General features: G+C 47.4%; 1 protein-coding gene across 2 annotated transcripts in view; it reads left to right on the forward strand.

Annotated features, from left to right (window-relative positions):
- The window catches only part of BCL2 (BCL2 apoptosis regulator), a 177,052-nt gene that overhangs the window by 21,468 nt on the left and 131,579 nt on the right, over window positions 1-24,005 (forward strand). The gene's annotated exons all lie outside the window — the stretch shown is intronic.

The raw sequence follows: 24,005 nt of genomic DNA on the forward strand, positions 1-24,005 counted from the left end.
TACACACCAGATGGAAACCAATTCGACAGTAAATTTCATTAAAAAAAATAATAATAACATAAAAATAAATAAATAAAATAAAATACACACCAGATTTTAAAGACGTAAAAAGATGAGCACAAAAAGACTTTATTAGTCATTTTCATGTTAATTGCATGTTGAAATAATATTTTGGATACATTGGTTTCAATAAAAATACATTAAATGTAACCACTAGAAAATTTAAAATTACATATGTGGCTCATATTATATTTCTATCGGACAGCACTGGTCCAGACTGCTAACCATTTATTACACAGTGTGGTCACCTTTTGACTCCCATCTTTGGTTACTATTACACAGGAGGGTAAAGGGAGCTTTCTGTTTTGCACAGATGGGGTGTAGTTTAGACAGTTCTGTGGCACTCTGTGCGACTTTTACTAAGTGCATCCACATCCGTGGTCTTGCTGAGCCCACTCCTGGTCCACTCAGGGAGGGTCTGGCTATGCTTTTATCCGTGAGTATGTGACAGTATGAGAGGGGGCTGGCCTACCCGCCTTGCGTTAGAATTAAGAGTACAACATCAGACTTTCAGCTTCTAGTCCAATGCCTGTGAGAGATAAAATAGAAATTACCCGTGGAAATATTTACTTGTGTTTCTGTACCAAAGATAATGGAACAGGGTCCTATTTAGAAGTAAATATGCCTGTGTTTGTGTATGTGAGTATACACGAGCATGTCCCGTGACGAATAGGACACATTAATCAAAGGTCGTAGCCAATGTTCAATGGAAAGGTTTGACTCATGTTGAATTTTTGGAGCCATGAGGTCGAGGTTAGGGGAGGGATCGTACATGTTGTCACGACAAGGGGATGTTTTGTTTTTTTTTTTCCGTTGGAAGTCCGCATGGTCATGTCAAATTCCTGGCAGCACGTAGCAAGGCCTGTGGCTCTCACCTGTCCGAAAGGTCCGAGACCGAGTTGGGTCACCCATGGGATGGGAGGACCGAGCGGGTACCCCGCTCCAAAGAGGAAAGGGATCAGATGCCAGGAGGCACGTCTGAGTTATTTGACCCCCGGCATGTCTAACGCCAGATGGCTGGGGGTTTCTCTCACACCAACAACCAATTCTCTGCATCTCTGGACATCAGCTAGGTGTCCTACAACTTAATTCAATTTTGACACTGACTACCTAGAGTTAGCGTCAGATTCCACGGAGCGCCCCCACTTTAGACACCACATGAATGTCTGGGGCACCCGCACTTCTGACCGACTGGTTACCAATCAGAGGTTTTCACTATCCCTTCCTCACGTTTGATAATTTATTAGAACGGTTCCTATGACTCAGGGACACACTTCCTCTGACTGGTTTGTTATAAAGGATACACCTCAGGAACAACCACGGGGAAGACACGCATAGGGCAAGGGATGGGGAAGGGCTGTGGGGCTTCATGCCCTCTCTGGCTGTTTATCAACCTAGAAGCTCTCAGAACCCCATAGTCAAGGGGTTTTAATGAAGGTTCCATTACGCAGGCACGAGTGATCAGATCATTGGCCCTTGGTGATTGACTCAGTCTCCACAGAAGGTTGGGGGTGGGGCTGAAAGTTCCATCCCCCTGTAATCAAGCCTTGGACTTTCTGGTGGCAGGCTTCCCGCCATCCTGAGTAGATCCAAGGCCCCCCAGCCACTAGACATCTAAATAGCTTACAAAAGACACTCATCACTGGAGATTCCAAGGGTCTTAGACGCTCTTGTGTCCAGAACTGGGGACTAAGGCCCAGCATCATAACAAAAGATATTGCTGTCACCCCGGTCATTCAGGAAATTCCAAGAATTTTAGGAGCTCTGTGCTAGGAACAGGAGGTGAAGACCAAATACATACTTCTTGTTATATCACAATATCGGACACTCAGTACAGACAAAGACTGAGGGGAGGTACACTTCTAGGAAAGAAGCCATCAAGGGCAGGAATAGGTGGCCGATATGGCGGGTGAGATTATCACGGTACTGAGGGCCGGGAGGTGGGGTGGAGGGCAAGGGCCTTGGGTTAAATCCTGGCCCTCCCAGAAACCTGCTGTTGGGGAATGTCACATACTTCTCTGAGCTTCTTTAATCCAACGAGAGGGTTGGATGAAAGGATCTCGCACTAAAATTTTGTGATTCTATGAGTTTTGAGGGCCAGAGAATCAACTAAAATAGTATTCACATGCATTCAGTGATAGCTTAGGGGGTTGGTTTTATGGCTGTTCTTTTGTCTAATATACTTGGGAGCCCTGCGATCCATGGTAAATACCATCACTGGCTTGCACTCTTCATATGGCCCTGAATGAGACAGGGGTTGGGTCAAGGACCACCTTGTAGCTGTAGCCAATAAACAGGTGTTGCACTAGAATATCTAAAAGCATTTGTACTCATTTGTCTTCCTTGGCTCTCTTTATCCCTATCTTTTCTGTGAATTATCATTATTTCTTCTGATATCTTGTAAGTCTGCTGCTGTGTGGGTAGGAACTCTCCCCACATCGATCACAGGCTTTAGTAAATCACTGCTTGTTCTCTGTCTCCAGCTAATCTTGCTGCCTCGTACCTCGTATGAATTAAAAAGCTCCCGGGCTCTCCGTGAAGACGTAAGAATTTCACCCTCTTTTCTTTTTAAAGACTAGATTTTAATTGCTTTCAGGAGGGATGGGGAGACAAAAGGCCTTGGATCTGGAGGTAGCTTTGTATTTGGTAGAGACTCACTCCAGGAGCACATTCCCCCACTGAGGACACAGCCACCTTTTCTGCTTCATTATACGTTGCTGAGCGCTGAGAAGTCTGGCATCGTTTCTGGTGGAATGAAAAGATTGGCAGAGCGGCCCTAGACAGAAGCGCCACAAAACACTGTGGCAGAAGGTTTGGTCTACATACCAAGGCAGCCAGAGTATTAATTGCATTCTCTGTGATCACGTTAAAAAAAAAAAAAAAGGCGCTGAATTATTCTCTTCATGTTTTAAGAATGACAGGCTTTTGCTCTGCCAGCTCTAAGCGTAGTGAGATCACATGGCAAGGAGATGCTAGATTTGGAGAAAAAAAAAAAAGCGTGGAAGTGAAGGTCTCTGGTAGGCAGCTAGTTCTTAAAAAAGATCTGAAGATGAATCGTTTCATGATCGGTACCTGTAGAAGATGGGGAGCGGGGCGAGGGAATGTTTCCGCGCATTCACAAGATCTCTTCTAGGTTCCCGTGCGGAGATCTTGCTTTAACTTTTGAAATGGGAAAATACACAAATAGAATAAATCTTGAAATGTGACTTTTGAAGATGCCTGCTGTAGTTCGTCTTTATTTTTGTGTGTGGATTAGCGGAGACGTGGTCCCGGACGAGCTTTATATGTACTTACCTGCCCCCGACCCTGTGCGAGCGCGTTGGCGAAGATTCCGATTATCCGTGCTCACATCCCCTGAGCCTCCGTCGTGAACATACCCCTTTCCCAGCCCACGCTGACGCGGACACCAGCCCGACGCATGCCCGGCCCCTGTCCGGTCCCTGTCGTCTCTGAGCCCACGGAGGGTGTTTCGTCGAGACCTGTTTGTGATGATTTAACTTGGTTGGGGAGAATAGATAAAGCAGGTGTCAGCCTGCGTACTGGGGATTTTCCTATGCTGAAAATTGTTATTCTGTGCAGCACCCCACCCTCCCTCCACAACCCTGAAAAAGAGAAGTACGTGTGCTGCTGATGCTCAAGGTCTGAGTGTGTTTTGGCTTAAAATGTTCAGTGGATCAGAGAGCATTTGATTCTGGGTAGTGCAGTCTGGAGAAGTGTTTTGGTTTCATGTGATTAGACCTGTCTCACCAACCCTGCTGCTTCTGGTCTCTGTGGGTGGGGGGGTGGGGAGGGGAGGGCGGAGTGCAGGGGGAGCAACCACGAGAGCCTGGCTGGGCCCTGGTGGGAGGAGACCAGGGGCTGGGGCCGGGTAGGTACACATGTTGCCTGTTCACGGGAGGCTTAGAGCCCAGCTCGCCTCTTCTGAATGTGCCCGCACCTGCTCGGTGCCGTGCACGAACCCTTCTTCTGTGTGCGAGCCCCACTCGGTGATCAGAATGTCACTGCCCACCCAGAATTGTGAATGTAAGTGCAGTATGTAAAGCCTGGATTATTACTTAAATATGTTCCTTAGTTCAGAAGGAAAGCCCTTCTGAAATTTTGTATTTAATTTTAATTGTTCTCCTTAATCTATTAGATTGCCAACCATTCAGATCTAGTATGACCGTAAAGTTTATTGTCCACGCTGGGACCCTTACAAGGGTGAAAGGAGGTGTTATTAATTACTACACTGGGACATCAGAATAAACTAGGATGGTCCCAGGTGCTGGCATCTATAGTAATAAACCTCAGTGTATCCATCTTTTTAAGGATTAGGCATGATTCTTTTAGTTTTTATATTTTTATTAAAAATTTTTCTTAATGTTTATTTTTGAGAGAGAGAGAGAGAGAGAGAATGAGCGAGGGAGGGGCAGAGAGAGGGAGACACAGAATCTGAAGCAGGCTCCAGGCTCTGAGCTGTCAGCACAGACCTGACGCGGGGCTCGAACCCACAAGCCATGAGATCAAGATCTGAGCCGAAGTCAGACTCTCAACCAACTGAGCCACCCAGGCGCCCTGGTGGGGCATGATTTTTTTTTTTTTTAAATTATGCTGAATCCTTTGAACATTTTTCTGAAAACCAAATGGACCGTTTTACAGGTTTCCATGTCATAATAAACCACCATCCAGATGTATTCATGAGAACCGCTCTAGCTGACCTGTTAAATCTTTCACTGGGTCTTGTCTGGACTCCGCATTTCCACGCAGAGGATGCGGCTGCATTAGGTTTTCCTATTGCCTCACGGTCCCGTGAGCCTCAACCCTGTTTGAAAGTGGCTTCCAGCCTTCGTGGACTCTGGCCGAACTTTCTTCCTACGACGTTCTTCTCTTTTACAAACACATTTCTTTGTTTAGGGGCCTAAGAATAGGAAGAAGAGTCATAAGCAAGGCTCGGTGTCTGTTTCAGAAAGGCTGTCCTCCACCCTTCGTGAGAAAGGAACGCATCTAAAACATCCTTTCAGCGGGTTTCCCTCTATGGCCACTGGCTTGCCTTTGTGCTGTCGAACGTGCTCTTGTGTGCACTTTTACAGGTCGGGAGAGGATACCTTGGTTTAAACTGCAAACCCCAAGAGAGTGTTTGCTCGGTTTGTGTCACTTTCTGTGACTGATGCCCCGACGCAGGCTTGTGGATCCTTGACACTCGATGAGTATTGGTTTCCAGAGCCGACGAGGACCTGTTGAGCATCAGGTGCGTGTGACAGGAGCTGTCCAGCTAGGTGATGTTCCCCTCGACACGGTCTTCCGAGTCCTTGATAAGAAGGGTGATGACTTTTTGAAAACTGTAGACTATTTTTCTGATGACCGTGAACTTCCATCTCCTCGGTCACAATAATAACACGTTGCGGGGGGAACAATTTAGAGGGGCTTTCAACAAACAAAGAATGTACACCAGGACTACGTGCCTCAAGAATGCGACATGGGAAGCAATTCTGCTTCATCGTACTATGTAACTCTTGTGAAAACCTCATCCACTTTTTTTTGTTTTTTGGGTTTCTTTTGCACTTTTCAATCTGCAGCTAAATTAGGCCACAGGAAAAGGATATCGTACCTTCAAAGAGCCAGTTGTGTTGGCTGGGTTCTTTCTATTCGTGGAAAACAGCTGTGGGTGCCGAGCGTAGAAGTCAGGCTCTTGTTCCCTGCAAAGGTGGGAAGGTTCGCTCTTGAGACGCGTCGCCCCTTCTGTGGAGGAGTGCGCAGATGTGAAGCTGCTTTATCAACATCTTCGAGGCGTTTGAAATGTGTTGATAATGACCTGGGAAAGAGAGACGGGCGGGACGAGGGTGGGAGTAGGAAAGAACATTCCTCCTACACAGTGAGCACATCTTCTCTTGTTTTTCTATCTGTGTTGACTGCAGATTAAGTGAATTGGGTTATTCATTTCCCTTGCCTTCCACCAGATAGAAGTGCTTCTGTAAGCCCGTGGTGATTGTTGCCTGCTGCATGCACATGAAGGAAGTCTCTGGAAGGAGAGCCGGCCCGAGCAGTGGGCGACATTCCCCTCCTCCCAGCAGGCTCCCTCGCTCAAGCAGAAGGCCAGCAATGGGGTTTAGCTTGGGTTTTGTTGAACAGGATTGCTGCCGTGGCCCTTACTGTGAGTGAGGTGCGGTGGCTTCAAGTTAAAAACCAGGCTCTGGAGTTCTCTTTTGCTTTGAAAAACATGTTCTGAGGGGGCGTGCTGAGTAAATGTTTTGGAAAATCCTTGGATACTGTTTCTTGGGGCCCCCCGGGTGGCTCGGTCGGTTGAGCCTCCGGCTCAGGTCATGGTCTCGTGGTTCGTGGGTTCCAGCCCTGTGTCGGGCTCTATACTGATAGCTGGGAGCCTGGAGCCTGCTTTGGATTCTGTGTCTCCCTCTCTCGCTGCCCGTCCCCCGCTCACACTCTGTCTCTCTGTCTCTCTCTCTCTCATTAAAAAAAAAAAAAAAAAAAAAAAATTATACTGTTTCTTTCTCTCCCTCTCTCTTCCTGACTCTCTTTCCAGTGACTTCTCTAGCCCCACAGCCTCAGGATCGCCTGTATGTGGCTGATTCTCAAATGGGTTTCTCTGCACAGTCCAGTTCTGCCTGTATACTCCTGCCTCGTGAGCCTGTCCATCCAGATGTCCTGTTGATGGCTCCAACCTACCATATCATCAGAATGCTTAATTCAGGACTAAACTCATGATCCTGCTTCCAAAACCTTTCTTGGACTCCACGATTTCTCTCCACATCAGCACCTTCATCCTGATCACCCAGGCGCAGAACTCAGGACGCCTCATTCGCGCTTCTGCTCAGCACCCACGCAGGGAGCCACAGGCCCTGTCATCCCCAGCCACTTCCCAGTCTTGCTGCCACTGCCCTTCCTAACTCTTGCCTAGGAGATCCTATGAACCTGCTCAAGTTTCTCCTCACCCCAGTTGATCTGCCTTGTCACAGACTTGCTGAGAACTCTCCCCTGCTTAAAACAAGGCTCCTCCTCTTCTACAAGAAAAAGGAGCCTCCTGCCAAGCTCCTCCCTTACTGTGAATCCTCCCCCCTCGTCCCTGCTGCTCTTCAGCAAGATATGCTTTTCCTCAAACCCCTCCAGCCTCCTCTGCTCGGGGCATATTTCTTTCCTGTTATTTTTTTTTAAACAATTTTTTTTTTATTTTTTTTTTATTTTTGGGACAGAGAGAGGCAGAGCATGAACGGGGGAGGGGCAGAGAGAGAGGGAGACACAGAATCGGAAACAGGCTCCAGGCTCCGAGCCGTCAGCCCAGAGCCCGACGCGGGGCTCGAACTCACGGACCGCGAGATCGTGACCTGGCTGAAGTCGGACGCTCAACCGACTGAGCCACCCAGGCGCCCCTCTTTCCTGTTATTTTTAAATCCCATAGTGCTCTGCTTCCATCCAACTTTTCCACGATTCTGCATCCCTTTAAGGTTCGGATGCCCCAGATGAAGGGGTCCCCATTAGCAGTGACTCCTCCCACCTCTACGTCTCTACCAGGCTTCCAGCCTTTCTTGTGCCTCCCTTCTAAGCTCTGTCACATGCTCTGATACACAGATGTTTGCCATCCTTTTCTTTCTTCCTCTTCTGGGTTATAAATGTGTTGGGGCCCAGTGCTGCATCTTCTGCATTTGAATATCCACCACCATGCCTACAAATGGTCTGGTGCCCAATGACATTTGCTGAATGGATGAATCAGCCAAGGAAGTATAAGTGGCCTTTGCCTTCTCTTACTTCTAAGATCTGTTCACTTCTCTCCTAGCTTCATTCATTCATTCATTCATTCGGCCCTTATACACTAGGAGCCTGCTGTGGTGCCAGGCACATGGATACATCAGCAAGCAAAACCAAGGTCTCTACCGGAAGGTGCCAACATTCTACCTTCTTCTTCAGACTCCCCATCTTTGCAGTCCCCCTGCTCAGCTCTGGAAGAAACAGAGAGCTGTTGTTTTCTATATTATGAACTTTGTATTTTGTTATTCTGCCATCCAACCTTGCTGCAAAGAAGTTAGGCCTTCTTGGTGGTTTGCAACTGTGGGGCTCTTGGTCTTAAAATGGGTTCCGTATCCCAGGGGCTGTGAGGGTGTTGGAAACGCTGCTTCTTTTCGCTGCCTGGCTATTAAGCCAAGGCATTTTGCAAACTGCTCTGAAATCGTGACGAAAGTCTCCTTGGTTTGAGGTTTTTATCTGCAGCGTTGCGACTTTTGCGAGGTTACCGCTGATGGTGTAGAACAACTCCGCGCTCACGTTCCTTGGTTATTTGCTACACATTGTATAACAAAAGCAAAAACAAAACAGCAGCGAATTACCTCCTGGCATCGGCATCGATAAGAATGGAAAACAACCGTTTCAAAGTTTGATCTGGAGGAAATTTATATGTCGTTGTATAGACCCTTGAAAATATGGTAGTGTTAATGGCAAACACCTTGATGGAGAATGTCCCTAAAATCTTTACTGGGTCAATGTCCTTCTCTCCTTGTGATTTTGAACGACTGTTGGCCACAACACACAAAGTCAACATACCGTCTTCGAGTAGGACTCTATCGCCACGAGTTCTTTCTTATTGTAGCTGCAGTGAAACAGTACTTGTGGCAAGATACTGCTCTCAATGCCAAAACCCAACAATTTTGTTTTCAAATTCCTGAAAACTAAAAAAAGAAGTCCTGGTGACATAAATGTTCCAAATTCAAAATATCCAAAAGTGAACTCATCCACTTCCTCCTTGAGCCTGGCCGTTCCGTGTCTGTTCTGTCTGGGTAATGATATCACCAGCCACCCAGACAAAGCCCAAACCCTTAGATCGTTTTCAGCTCAGTTTTCTGGTATGTGAGGTAGAACTTTTTTTCCCCCTGAATGATCTCTTAAGATCTCTTGCAAAATGTCTAGAAGTCTATGGCCCACGGTTCTCTGGTTCCTTCTTCACATGGATTCCAGGCATATCTCAGTCCCGCCTTTGAATTCTCTCACCTAGAGCCCCACCCCTGCTTTTTATGCTACTCCTGATGTAGCTCAGCATCCCTGTCACTTCTTGACAACTCGGTCATCTCTCTGCTGGTCTGCCAGTTGTTTTAAATTCTTGGTTTTAAATTGACGTACGGTAAAATTCGCTGTTATTGCATACGGTTTTGAGTTTTGGCGGGTGTATAGAGACATAACCACCACCAGAATCAGGACACAGAGCCAGCTCTTTCATCCCTAAGATAATTTCCTCGTGTTGCCCCCTTGGTGGTCGAACTCTTCTCTACCTTTAGCCCCCGGGCAACCGCCGACTCTTCCCCGTCCCTTGAGTTCCGCCTTCTTCAAAATGTGATCGGAATTGGCCTCGCGCTCTCTGAGCACCTGCTCCCAGTCTGTTCATTCTCTTTTCCATAATATCTTCCTAAAACACCTGTCCTAGCCCTTGAGAAATTCCTAATTCCTCGGAGCTTCTGTTTCCTTGTTAGTTTGTGACTGGCCAAGACTATAAAATTATTAGCCTAGAGAATTCTAATACTTTCTAAGAAGGTTGGCTCCTTTTGTCTTGCTAATTCAGGGGACTGGTGGGAAGGACCAGGAAAGCAGTAAGTTGGTCTGAGTATGAAATGGCCCCTGGAGCAATTGGGACGGGAGAGAAAGGAGAGGGAGGGAGCGAAAGGTGGTGTGCAGAGAAGTTTCAGGGCGAGCATTGTGTGAAATGTGCCAGTTTTCTCCACAGTGTCCTGCATGAGAGACCTGCATTCCTTCAAGGCCCTCAGGGCTGTCTGGGGCACCTTTTGGATGGGTCTTCATATTGGCAAGGGAGTCGGGAGACCCAGATCTACAACGGGGGCAATCACATCTACCCCATGGCGTTCTTATGGCGGTATCATGAGGCAGCAGGCTGGCGCTGTGCCCGGCCGAGTTGGGATACTAAGGAAATGTTGACCTTCCTCCCACGATTCTGCGCCATATCCAACCTCTCTTGTCACATCTACCCCTCACCCCGAAACTGCCCCCAATTCTCACGATTTAGCTCGTTATTCAGGCACCTTCTGGGCTGGTACCCGTCCTCCTCATTCCCACTTACCTCTTATGAACCCTCGGTCTCCTCTCCACTTCCTGCTCTTGGCCCCCCACCCCCACCCCTGCCCCTGCCCCTGCCCGCAGCCCCAGTCTCTTTGTTGAATCTCTCCTTCAATCAGAGTTAACCTTCCCTTTGTCTGGGTTCTCTTTGTATTTCTATAAAGTGCAGTAGGTTCTTTGGGGCGCCTGGGTGGCTCAGTCAGTTAAGCGTCTGACTTCGGCTCAGGTCATGATCTCGCGGTTCATGGGTTCGAGCCCCATGTCAGGCTCTGTGCTGACCGCTCAGAGCCTGGAGCCTGCTTTGGATTCTGTGTCTCCCTCTCTCTCTGTTCCTCCCCCGCTCAGGCTATATGTCTCTCTCTGTCTCAAAAATAAATAAAAACATTACAAAGAAGATTTTTAAGTGCAGTAGGTTCGTATCATAATCATTCGTGTGTGTCCCCGCCCCTCCCCCAACTGTGTAAAAGCTTCTCTAATCATATTTGACAGCACAAAATCAATTCCCAAATAATTACTGCAACTTTAAGAATAGTACAGGGAACCGTCGGGCATCTTGCCTGTCAGGGGGCAGATTTTATCCCACCGATGTCCCGAAGCTGTGAGTACATCATGGTGTCTGTGGTCTGTTTTCAAACAGCTGTCATAGGGGCAGAGCCCCTCAGGAGACCCTTCTAGGACAAAGTCCAGATATACCCAGAGCAGGATGGGCCTCCCGACCCCAGAGAGTGGGGGACAGAATGCCCCCTTACAGCAGCAGGGGACCTACACCACCTCCCATCTCCCACATCCCCATCGGATAGTTTGTATGTTGCCAAGTTTGAGTCACCCGCGGAAGGCAGGGAATACAAAGACCTGTTTGCTAAATGAAAGTGAGTGAGGGCACTTCCGGTCCCTTCCAGGCCGGGCTGATGCGGTGCGGGCGCCCCCCCTCCCCCTGCATAGCTGCCACCACCCTGATATCACTGTCTCCCCCTTGCACGGTGAGCCTGTTTGTGAAATCCAAGCACAGCGTTCCGCTCCCGGGGAAGAGCCGTGGCACATGGCTGACATATGTTCAATGCGTGGCCCGTGCAAGCCTCTAGAACATTTCTGCCATCCAGCACCTCACCAGCCATCACCCGTCTTGTATTTGCATCCGCTGTCCTTTCACGAGGCCGCGGGGAGGGGGCACCGTGTAGCTGCCTCCCTGCCCAGGTACAGCTCCAGGTAAGGCCAGGCATCCTCAGGGGGGATGGCAGGAGGATGGCCAGGGCCCCTTCCACCTCCTGGGGCTCAGTTCCAGAGGTCAGCCAGCGAGGGAACGCAGCAAGGACAGAGCCCCCACTGACATTTTTCTTCCCACCCAGCCCATCTCCAGGGCAATGGTCTTCAGCGGGGAACAACAATCCCTCATTCCTTGCCAGGGGAGCTGAGTACAACAGACTCTTGGGCGAGTGAGAAGTTCCCCCAATGACCTTTGTTTTTCCATTAAGAAATTAGAACTCTTGTTCCAGCCCCCTTTCCCCCAGCTGCTGCATAGACACACTTCTTGGGCCCTTGGATGGTGTGGCCGTAGGTAAGCAGCCGTCATGGACCCTGAAAGACAGAGCGAGGCGGGGAGCCTGGGCTTGCGAGACCTCGGTGCCTCGGGGGTGCTCTGCAACCCGCTGCCAGGAACTCCTTTCCCTTTTTTCCCGGCGTCTACACTCTGGAGTGGAGCCTGAGAGGATCCAGCCCCCGTGAACTTCCAGGATTCTCAGAGTCTGGATCCAGAGCTGTGTGTGCCTGTCTCGGGCCTGGGGGAGGAAAACCCCACACTTCTCACCCGCTCGACCCCGAATGCACCGCAACCAAAAACTTAGGATGCCCCGATGCTGTTTTAAAGTAAGATGCTCCAGCTGTTAGGGCGGCACAGTTCTCTGCTTTGAGGCTTTATGCTCTTGAGGCCTGGATTTGAGGGTTCCTTTTTTGGATCTGAAATTTCAAGGGGCGCCTGGGTGGCTCAGGCAGTTAAGCATCCGTCTTCGGCTCCGGTCACCATCTCACGGTTAGTGAGTTCGAGCCCCAGGTCAGACTCCGCGGTGACAGTGCGGAGCCTGCCTGGGATTCTCCCTCTCTGCCTCTGTCTCTCCCCCCTCCTCCCCCAGACAAACTGGAGAAAGTAAGATAAAATCAAATGTCAAAGCAACCAGCTCGTTTTCAATTCCCCGTGGAGCGTGAGGGGCAGTCCTGCCACCACGTATTGCAGAGGCCACGTGGTACGGACACGTGGGGCCTCGTGTCGAGGCCGTGGGCTCAGGGCCCAGCCCTGCGTGACCGCCTTGTGGTGAATGACCCTTGTGACGACTCGGAGTGCCTTTGGCACAACTCAGATCGTGGAAGTGTCTCTTTCTGGGGCCCCCAAGTAGGGGAGGCTGTGCTCAGGCCCGCATCTGGGTCCTTGCATGAGAGCCCTGCAGAATTATGTGTGACCCTCCCCCTCTGCACCCCGCCCCGGTGTGGGGAATCCTTCAGCTTCTTAGCGAGGAAGCAGCTGTGGCTGTCGGATCGTGGGGCCCCTACCGGCACCTGTACCCTCAGCCCACCCCTGGCTTCACTTACCTTACAGGGCTTCTCTGAGCTCTGTGCCCACAGGGAGCCCCACCTGCACCTCCCTTGGCATGGGGGCCTCTTGACCAAATTTTTGCTGTATACTCAATACTTGTGTCCCTTTCCCAAACTTCTAGCGTTTGGGAGGTGATTAGGTCGTAAGGCGGGTGGAGGTGAATCCGATCAGTGCCCTTGTGGAAGAGACCCCAGAGAGCTTCCTCCCCTCTTCTGGCTTGGGAGGACACGGAAGATGCCTGTCTCTGAACCGGGGGGGGGGGGGGGGGGGGCTCTCCTGAGACATCGAATCTGCCAGCTTCTCGATCGTGGACTTCCCAGTATTTAGAACTATGAGAAAAATAGGTTTCTGTTGTTTATAGGCCACCCAGTCTATGCTCTTATTTCATCGCAGCCCGGACGGACTAAGAAGATACCGGGGTCTCACCCTTGGCCGTGCATTCAAATCACCCAGGGAACACTGAAAACTCCCAGGCCACACAGCGGATCAATTGAATCGTGACATGTCGGCGTAGAGGGTGGGACCCAGGAATCACTAGGTTTTAAAGCTCCCCAGATGGTCCCCCAGGCGAAGACTGCCACCAGACTTACATTCAGCGGCCCACGGGCACCTCTTTTGTTGACCTGCTTACGGTTAAGGTGACAAAAGCTTGATTCTGGTTGTGCGCGGGAAAGGCAAGCTGCTTTTGTGTCGCTAAAGAGTCTGAAGTCAGATTTTCCATGGGAATAAGACAGGAACTCCAAGTTTATTTTAAAAGTGCTCTTGATCTACCTAAAACTAGGAAGTATAAAGAATCCTGGGGGAGCCATTTATTCTCACATTTGAATGCGTTTTTGCTTCCTCTGCACGAAGCCTTATGGTTTTATCCATTACCAGAGGGGCCCTGTGGCTTACTAGGAATATAATTGAACTGAAAATTCTGGGGTTGTGCACTGGGCGACTGGGAAAAGGATTGAAACGGTTTTTCCCTACACAGTGCAAAGGAACGTGGAGAGGATACGCGTCTCTATAAACTGCCCACTTTTCTGTCCTGTTTCTGGGTTGGGACGTGTACCTTACAAGCAGAGGGTCATTCCCGGCTGAATATGTCAGGGGATGATTTGTCTAAAACTTTTAAAAGAAGAGCAGACACGGTACATTTGCATTCCGTTAACCACGCAAACATTTTTAGGCTAACAAAATAAACAACTGAATTGGCGGTTTGTTTTATTACCAAACTAGTCAGGTTGCCCAAGGCGGGCAAGAGTCTACCTCCCCGATTGGAAAAGGTTAAGCGTCTTGTCAAGGAAGACTAAAAACTTGAAAAGCGTTACCATTTGGTTGGATCTCACCGAAATCAGAAAGTGATCCATTTGAGAGCTAGCAGCCCAAGACCTTTGGTGGAGACACAGAATGTTTTTAATTCTGAGAGATGGGCTTTTCAGAACTCTGCAAATGACATTTGTTTGGCATTTGGTGTTTTTGTTGCCATATTTATTGTCTTTACTTCCTAGTGGGAGTAGTTTTCTGCTCTTAATTACCCAAAAGGCCAGGAAAAAAAATAACTAGAATGAAAGGAGGGGGAAGGGGAAATATATCTTGAAAGTTTCATTAATTGCAAAATGAAGTTAAATGGTGCGTTCGATAAAAGTACTTCTCAGAACCGATGGAGGATTTCTCAGAAAGAGCCCATTAAAGCTGGATCCTCTAAAGCAGTGGAAATCCCAGGAACAAAAGCCAAATGCCTAGGAATTGAGTTTCAGAAGAAATTTTGAATTGGTGCAGCTTGGTAATTTACAAACTGCAATGGAATCACTGATTGTTCTCACATCCGTTCGGCGAAAATGGGATAATACGTTCACCTTACAGGCACATTCAATTCTTACTATTATTATATTATTTGCTGCCATTTATTAAGCATTTTTTTTCTGGGAGTCAGGGCCAGTGTTTTGGCATTCGTGATTTTACTTTTGATGATTACAAAGATTCAGTGATTTTCGTAGAAGTCATCAGTAGATTATACTGGGGTCCTAATAACAACTCTTCTGGTGTGTCAAGTAAGTGAAATCTGTGGTGGCGTTTGAAATGTGATTTAGCTGTGCGTTGAAGCCGACCTTGAAAATGAGATTTGCATTTCACTGACATGCTTTATAAATTGGACCTCTGCTCAGGAGGAGAAAAGAAAAATAAGTGAAATCAACTTGCTCGATTTCTTGCTAGAACCCTGGGTTAACCTGGGTATTTGGGCAGATCTTGTTCAAGGCAAACTATAGGCTGTTGCACGCAGATCTGGGTTTTTGAAGATGGGAAGCAGTTCTGATAAACTTCCAGGGTAAATTCTGACCCTTGGGCACGTTAGAGAAATAACGAGTAGTTACAGCTCATGGATTGGAAGTGCAGTTTCAAGATAATCAGAATGGCAGGTAAATATCATCAAAGGGTAACCCGTAGCTTAACTTCCTTAATTACGTAAGCTGAGAACTTGGGATAACGGCACTAACTGAATTGAGTTATTAAGTCGAGTAATATTAGTGCCCTTTGAATCAACTCTGATCTTTAATTTAGCGAGCAGCATTAAGTTCACCTTACCTGATGATCGCTATGGGCTACAGTCACGCTGCAAATAGAGTAACTTGGTAATATTAGTTACTGCTATGGACTTCTTTTAGTTCACTCCCTACCATTAGAAATTCCTGTTGGTATTTATGTTGAAAAATGAAATAGCTTACGGAAATCGTTAATTGAGTGTTGGATGGGGTAATAAACAACAGCAACTACCAACCGACACATAAACCGTGAGCCTCTATGGATGTCTTCTTTCTGTTGTGAACATGTTAACTTCCCTTGTTTGTGGAGGTACCTTACAATAACTGTTGCTACTGTCTCTCTTTTTTTTTAATTTTAAAAGGAGTTTTAAAAACTGTGGTAGAGGCACCTGGGTGGCTCAGTCAGTTGAGCGTCTGACTTCGGCTGAGGTCAGCGTGATCTCACGGTTGGGGAGTTCAGGCTCGCGTCGGGCTCTTTACTGTCAGCACAGAGCCTGCTTTGGATCCTCTGTCCCCCCACCTCTGCCCCTCCCCCACTCATGCTATCTCTCTCCGTCTCTCTCAAAAATAAACATTTAAAAAAATTTTTTTAATAATAGAAGAAAAGAATATAATATAAAATAAAAATTGTGGTAAAATAGCGGTGCCTGGGTGGCTCACTCGGTTAAGCGTCCAACTCTTGATTTCGGCCCAGGCCCCGTGATCGGGGTTCATGAGTTCGAACCCCGAGTTGGGCTCTGTGCTGACATCTCAGAACCTGGATCCCTCTTTGTATTCTGTGTCTCCCTCTTTGCCTCTCTCTCTCTCTCTCTCTCTCTCTCAAAAATAAACGTTAAATTTTTTTTAAAAAATTGTCCAGTCTTTTTATTTTGGCTATTCTAGTGTATTTGTAGTGCTATCACATTGTGGGATTTCAGTACTAGGTATTGAGCGCTAGGTATTGAGCACTAATTGTTTTTCATGTATATTGGTCATCCTTTTTGTGAGGTGCTTGTTCAAGTCTCTTGCCCATTTTTCACCTGTGTTGCCTGTCTTTTGTTTTGTTAGGTTTATTTATTTAGAGAGAGGAGGAGGGGCAGAGAGAGAGAATCCCAAGCAGGCTCCACAGTCAGTGCAGAGCCCTACTCGGGGCTCGAACTCACCAACCATGAGATGGTGACCTGAGTGGAAACCAAGAGTCAGATGCTTAACCGACTGAGCCACCCGGGATCCCTGCCTGTCTTTTTTGTTATGTATTTATAGGAGTTCTTTACATTTTTTGGATTGAGCCCTTCGTCAGTCGTTTGTGTTGCTAACTATCTTCTCCCACCTTTGTACTCTCTTAACAGAATCTTTTGACGGAAAGAAGTTTTAATTTGAATGTAGCCTGATTTATTGCTCTTTTCCTTCACGGTTAGCGTTTATTATGTCTGGCTTGGAAATCTCTCCCATCCCAAGGTCATGAAGATTTCTCTAATGTTAACTTCTAAAAGTGGTATTGTTTTGCTGTCCACGTTGACATTTATATGATGCCCCTGGAACTAAGTTATGTGAAGGTTTTCAGCTGGGAGGGCAAAGGGTTTTTTTGTTTTGTTTTGGTTTTTTGTTTTGTTTTGTTTTGTTTGCCCCGCATGGATATCCAGTCAACTCAACCCCATTTATTGGGTGGGGGGCGGGGGGGACTCCAACGTGTGTTTCTCTGTGGTGAGTAGAGAGGGTGGACAGGACACATCGAGGATTAGGCTCAGTGCCGTGTTGGAGTCTGTGCCACACGGTTGTCCTGAAAAGATGATTATTTAAAATTTTTTTTTAGTGTTTATTCCTGAGAGAGAGAGACAGAGCATGAGTGGGGGAAGGGCAGGGGGAGAGAGAGAGAGAAGGAGACACAGAATCTGAAACAGGCAGGCTCCTCCAGGCTCTGAGCTGTCAGCACAGGGCCCGACATGGGGCTCGAACCCACGAACTGAGAGATCATGACCTGAGCTGAAGTCAGACGCTTAACCGACTGAGCCACCCAGGCGCCCCCAAAAGATGATTATTTTTAAAAAATTTGCCCTGCTCCTTTTTTCTGGCTTCTTTCCCTTTTATGCTCTTTAATGGGGCAAAGGGTGCAGCCTGGACAACACGGCCAGTGGAAGGAAGAGCACGTTTTGCAGCGGCTCTGGGAGGGTTTGCTGGTTCGCAGGGAACTGGAGCCTGTTTGCAGGACCGAACTTCAGTTTATCTGCTGGTTTGTTTGTCCTGTTTGTCCGCAAATGTTAACAGGTACCTGTTCCTGGTGCTTGAGAATAAGATAGCCAGCCCTTGGTGTCATAGAACTTCATTCTAGCAGCAGAGAAAGTCAATATACAATTCAGTTCAAAATTTAGTGTTGGGCATTGATAAATTCTATAGAAAGAAAAAGGAGGGTAAGGGGACAGTGAGGGGGTGGAGGCAGGTAGCCTTGTAGGTGTCTGAGAGACACATATACGGGCTGGCCATGTTCAAGGGGGCGGCTCAGAGTGAGAGGGGGAGGGGGTGGGAAGTAAGGCGGAGGGAGGTGGCCCTTGGCCAGACCCAGATCTTGCTTTTTACAGCAGATATTAAGTGACACTCCTTTTACTTTCCTGCAGTGAAATTTGCAGGAGACAAATGTGCAAAGACAACCTACCTACCCACGTGATTGCAGATCGTCAATATAATGCCATAACCGTACTGTAAAGGAAATACAAAAAAAAGAGCCAGTTGCAATGAAATGAGTATTTCAGCATGTCAGGGTAGGCGTGACCACGCTGGAAGTCAGAGCAGTGTGGTCACGCGCTCGCCATCCCCTTGTAGGGTCACTGGGAACGTGGCAGCAATAAAGGTAGGTGGGGCAGAGGTGTTATGTTGGCAGCTCGGTGACAATCGGTGTCGCCTTTAATGACGTGAGATTTCTGACAAGTTCTGGGTGAAGTTCTAACTAACACAAAATACATCATTCCCTGTCGCATTCTCGGAGATTCCGTGTTTATGCCGATCTCGGAGAAAACGCTTTGGCTTGACGTGTAAAACGGAGTCAGGGTTTTTCACTGGAAGGGGCGTCCGTTTCTTGATCGGGCTGGATCATCGACACATTTCAGGTTGTCTGCCGTCTAAACACCACCAGCGACCCCCACGTAGCCAGTGGCTATCAGGACAGTCCCCACAGATTTCCTGAATGCCCCTGGGGCAGTCTGTTGCCATCAAGAATTACCGCAGGGCCTGATGGACTCTCACGAGGATTTCGGATTTTGTTTTGTGTGAGCTGGGCAGCCAGGGGACGGTTTTGAGCAGAGAAGTGAAGCGATCTGATTTAGGTTTTAGAGCCATCTCCTGCTCATCAATGAAATGGAGACCGAGGTTCGAGTGTCGCTCAGTGAGAACTTGTTCCCTGAGAGATAGCTGCAGAGGCACTGAGCTCAGACCTCAGTCTTTCCCACCTGGAAGTCTGTCTGTCTGTCCCCAGAGCTTCCCCAATCCCCCATTGGAGGAGGGCCTCTGTAAGCAGCTCAGCAGAACTTGCTGTCCATTTCGGCATGCCGCCCCCATGCTTCTGTGTCCCAGACCCCCTCCGAGCACGCGTGCTGGCCGTCACCTCAAGCAGGACTCAAGGACGTCACTCCCCCCCGTCCCCATACTCTCCCCTAATCGGTTTTTACTCCCCTTCCTACAGCAAATAACAGATCCATGCAAAGCGGTTGGAAGTAGCTGTGTAGTTGAACTTCACACTTGGGTTATTTTGCTGGGCGGCCTCCCCCTCCACGCCTCCCCCCCTCCAGCGCGTACACACCCCTGTTGGACATGCAGGGCTTGCTCTGGGCCTGCAGTCACAGAAGCATTTCCTGTAACTGGAACCCCCCGTGCCAGGCCTGCCAGACAATAGACAGATAATTGGATAAATCCTAAACTAGAAACTGCAAACAATAAAAAAGAACACCCCACGTAAAGTAGTGTGCACACCACCCCCCACCCCCACCCCGCCAGCCCAGCTGTTTACATACGAAACTACTTAAGCAAGTCCTTTATTTTTCAACAACAATGAAACTCATTTAGTCATGAAGCTCAGGGGCCCTCTCAAAGTGTGTTTAAGAAAAGAGTCAGGGCTGTATCGTGTTTAGCACCAGAGTGGCAGGGCACATCCCAAGGTCTCTTCCCTCCTGTGTCCCTGGCGGTGTGTGGGGTTTGTCGAGGAGGACAGTGAGGGTGGGGCTGCTTGTGACTTGCCCTGCTTGGGTGCAGGTGCGGCAGGAGCGTTCTGGGTGTGTTTCCGTGAAATCTCACATTGTTTAACGTGGCCTCCGTAACAACGTGGTCTTTAGGTCACCCAGACTTTGGCTCTCGAAAATGACTTCCAGGTTTGTTTTTTTTAAATACATATTTTTTAATGTTTTTCTCTATTTTTGAGAAAGAGAGACAGAGCACAAGCAGGGGAGGAGCAGAGAGAGAGAGGGAGACACAGAATCTGAAGCGGGCTCCAGGCTCCCAGCTGTCAGCACAGAGCCCAGCGTGAGGCTTGAACTCACGACCCACGGGATCATGACCCGAGCCGGAATCAGACGCTTAACGGACTGAGCCACCCAGGCACCTGCAGATATTTTTGATAGTAAAGGACATTGGAGCAGAAGAGTGAATGTGTATGCCATAGTAGCTGACTAAATACTTCCTCAGGGAGCACACACAGACTTATGAAGGCAGAATCTATTTCTGTTCTTAAGTGTGTTGGTGAACCAATGTTTGGGTTCTAGAATGTAATGGTAGCAGCACTACACTCTTCACAGCTTGAGCATAGCTGGACTTCAAACTTTCTATTTAAAAAAATTACACTTTTATTTAGATTTACCGGTGAGACTGACAAACACCTGGCTTCAGCCAAGCGCCTGGAAGTTTCTTCCTTTGGGTGAAGTGGGGCTCTAGGCAGAAATCACTGCCCCCCACCCGGTGCCTTCACTCATATGTGGCAGGTTGAAGAAAATTTTACTGCTTCAAAAATAAAAGTGGGAAGAATTCAAATATTGACCTTTGTGGGTATCCAGGGTGGGAAAGGTGTTATTTAAAATACCTTCACAAAAGGTCAACTCCCGTGGTAGTTGGGCCTAATCAAAGTTTAGCAGGAAGTTCAGAAATCAGTGTATGAAATTATAGGAATGATCCAAATTTGGCCACATCAGAAGAGAGTGAGGAAAAAAAGACCTTTCTCACCTTTTTGATTTTGAGGGCGGTCGGAAATAAGAAGAATCAGGGCCGCAAGAAGGGGACTGAGGAAGGAGAATATGAACATGGTTTCCTAGAGCCTTTGTTGGGGGGAAAAAAAAAAGTCCAGCATTTCCAAAAATGACCTTTTCCTCTTCACAGAGGTGTTTTTCTTCCTTACGGAGAAATATCATCTCCATGATCTTAGTTCATCCTTTTTATTCTCTCCTTACTATTCATTTGATCTGAGATGCTTATGACACAGGAAGCAGAGAGCATCTTGATCAGGAAAGTCTGAGAAAGATCTCGGCTTTGTCTGCTACCGTCGCTTGCCGGGACCGGAGTCAGGGAGTAGCCACGGCCTTTGATCATAAACCGTGGACGCTTAGAGCTGGAAGGAACCTCAGAATCACCTTGTTAACTCCCTCATTTCATAGGTAAGAAAAATAAGGTCTAAAGAGTTAAAGAGACTGTCAGAGCCTGAACAGCTAATTGGTGGCTCTGCTATCAATCTAGGGGTAGATTTTTGATGAGGAACTTTCTGAAAGTTCTTCAGATAAGCTCACCTGACTGACACGGAGAGTAGGAGGGACTTGGAAGAGTCTTTTTTTTTGTTCTTTTTCTTTTTTTTCAACCATAGGCTGTTTTAATTCTTTATCAGTGTCAATTTACTTTGGTTTGCCTTTGACCTTCACCACCCCCGCTGAAAGCGTAAATTGTGGTTGTTAATTTGCTTTCTTTGACATGTCTGTGAAGGACTCTCTTTTTAAGGAGTTAGTGGGGCTTAGAAGGGAGAGTGTTTGTTGTAAGCCAATCCAGAATGGCCTTGAAAGGTCTTAGTAGGCGGGCACAGTGGAAATCTGGGCGCTGCTCTGCAAAAGTTTGCATGGTGCAGTGTTCGCATGCGTTGGTCGATGGGTCTTGTGGGAAAATCTAACCAAGAGAAAGAATTCACCGGCACGGGCTTTGTTCTTCGTGTGTCCGATTTATACTCTCTGGGTTTTGTCTATAACATTTGCCACTTAGAAAGAACTATCCTTTCATAGACAATGGACTTGGTTTTTAAAATACGTATAGCATTATGGAAATGTTGCTGCATTACCAAACCCTCCCCAGAGGTTGGGAGGCTTATTTTGATTTGATCCCGTCTTTTCCTGTGATTTGAGACTAGGTTGTAAAAAAGCCGTAATGCAAAGGGACTACCATAAGATGTACAGCAGAAGCAGGCTCAGAAATAGAAATTGAATTTATAGGCAGTGAGATAGGATAATTAGTTTTTATATTTAAAAATATCCTCAAACCAGAAGAGTCTGTTGTCTCAGATAGGAAATGGAATTGAGTTTGAATTCCCAGTACCTCAATAATAATTTAGTGGAAACTGTCTGCTTTGTGTAAAATAAGCCTGCTGTGTATATGTGTATATATGTATATGTGTATATATATAGATGATGCGTATATTCCTCTCAAACACATGAATTAAAGTGTCCGTTTAAAAATTCAGATGGCACAAATTGCACTTATAATTCTTAGCCTTAAATGTTGATAATAGCTAAAGATAATCCGATTAGCCCACTGTCTGCCTTCTTTTTTTTTTTTTTTTTTTTTTTTTTTACCCCTTTGAGTAGTTATCTGGAGTTCCCAAATCAGACAAACAAAAACCTTTTCTGCTTTTTGCCAGGAGAGCAAGAACTGTATCTGATGTTTGCTCAAAGTTTTGTGTTTGCTGTTTCGCATCCAACGGTCGATCACTACAGAATATACATTCAAAACAGCGTATGTAGGTAAATGATGAAAGACACAGGAATATGCAGTGTCTCCTGGTGTTAAATGTGTGTCAGTTCAACAGACCTCCTGTAATGACGGTGTCTTACGGCAGAAACCAGATCCTGGTTTTGGATCTCGAACAGATTTTTTTTTTCAAGGGTTGCATCATGACTTAGGGCATCCTGTCTGCCATGTGCTGTCTCCCCGGGCTGGGTCAGCGGGGACAGAGAGAAATCGCATCTGCTACTGTGCTGGAGTAGCCCGCGCGTGGGGTCAGTCTCTGCTTCTTTGCTGAGGGTTCAGCCAGTGAAACCGCCCTTGCTTGTGGCACCTCTGTGTCCGTGGAGAGAGGTCTGATCACGGGATGAACTTGGAAACCGGAAGAAACCTGTCTTCCTCCTCACTGGTGTTCTCTGATCTGCCTCTGAGCAAAGACAAGTCAGAGGCATGTACCCCTGGGACCCTGCCCTCTGGATCATGGAAGCCTTCGCCAACCCTATGAGCTCTCTCTCTCTGCCTCTCCGCCTCCTGTCCTAATAAATCTCTGTTTCAAAGGAGGAGAAAGGAGATGGTGTTAAGGCATAAACCTCCAGGTCGGCTGCTGTAGCATCGACCTCCAAGATGCTGTCCAAAGGCTTTTGTTGAGCTGAAATGCTAGGTTAGGTGACTGAGCCATTCATTGCCTGGGGATAGGAAATCTTTCTGTTGCGGAAAGGTGGCTGCTTGGTTGGCGCGTTGGTGTGTTTGCGCCTCTAGAAAGTGGGATGGGTTTTGCAATACCGTTTGCCTTACTGTTTGCCTTGTGGGGACTGAACATGGAAAACGGCAAGGCTCGGTGCTCCTAAAAACTGGAGGAGGTTGGCTAGGGGGGATCACCCGTATCTCCAGAGCAGTTTTTGTTCAGGTACAGATTCTTGCAGCCGCTCGAAGTTTTCAGTGTCAGCTCAAGTTTTCTGTCACGTGCCACCAGCACCTCATATGCTTGTCTGCCATCTGTTCATTTCCATTGCAAACTGCTCTTTACACAGTGTCACTGGGTGCTAATTAGAACACGTGTCTCTTTGTCACTCATCTGGGGAAGGGGTTAATGATGACTTATGTCCCTCTAATTGGTTTTCCTCCAAACTGTTATATGTCACTTACTATTTTATAAGAACCCCAAGAGAATGGAAGGAGAATGAGCACCTAATTTTTATTCCCCATATTCTTTGTTTAAGAAATGTGGTCGTCCAGGGGCGCCTGGGTGGCTCAGTCAGTTAAGTGTCCAAGTCTTGATTTCAGCTCAGGTCATGATCTCGTGGTTCGTGAGTTTGAGCCCAGAGTCAGGGGTGGGACTCATGGGGACTCAGAGTGTGGAGCCTGCTTGGGATTCTCTCTCTCCCCCAATCTCTCTACCCCTCCTTGCCTTGTTCTTTCTCTCACTCAATAAATAAATAAACTTAAAAAGAAACAAAGAAATGAGGTCCTCCAAGTTCTTAGTAAGTACTGATACATATAAGTGTGAATTTACTGCTTATCAGTGGATAATTTATTGTTATTCATATTTGCTAATTGATATTATTCTTTTTTAATGTTTTCTTTGTAATTTATTTATTTGAGAGAGAGAAAGAGAGAGAGAGAGAGAGAGCACGAGCAGGGGAGGGGCAGAGAGAGAGGGAGAGAGAGAATCCCAAACAGGCTCCATGTTGTCAGCACCAAGCCCAATGGAAGGCTCGATCCCATGAACCATGAGATCAGGACCTGAGCCGAAATCAAGAGACAGACGCTTAACCGAATGAGCCAGCCAGGCGCCCCATTAATTTATTCTTAAATAGGTAACATGGTCACATGATTCAAAGTTCAGAAGATCCCCAAGAAGT

The sequence above is a fragment of the Panthera uncia genome, assembly GCF_023721935.1.
Source record: "Panthera uncia isolate 11264 chromosome D3 unlocalized genomic scaffold, Puncia_PCG_1.0 HiC_scaffold_8, whole genome shotgun sequence".
In the NCBI taxonomy this organism is placed as follows: Eukaryota; Metazoa; Chordata; class Mammalia; order Carnivora; family Felidae; genus Panthera; species Panthera uncia.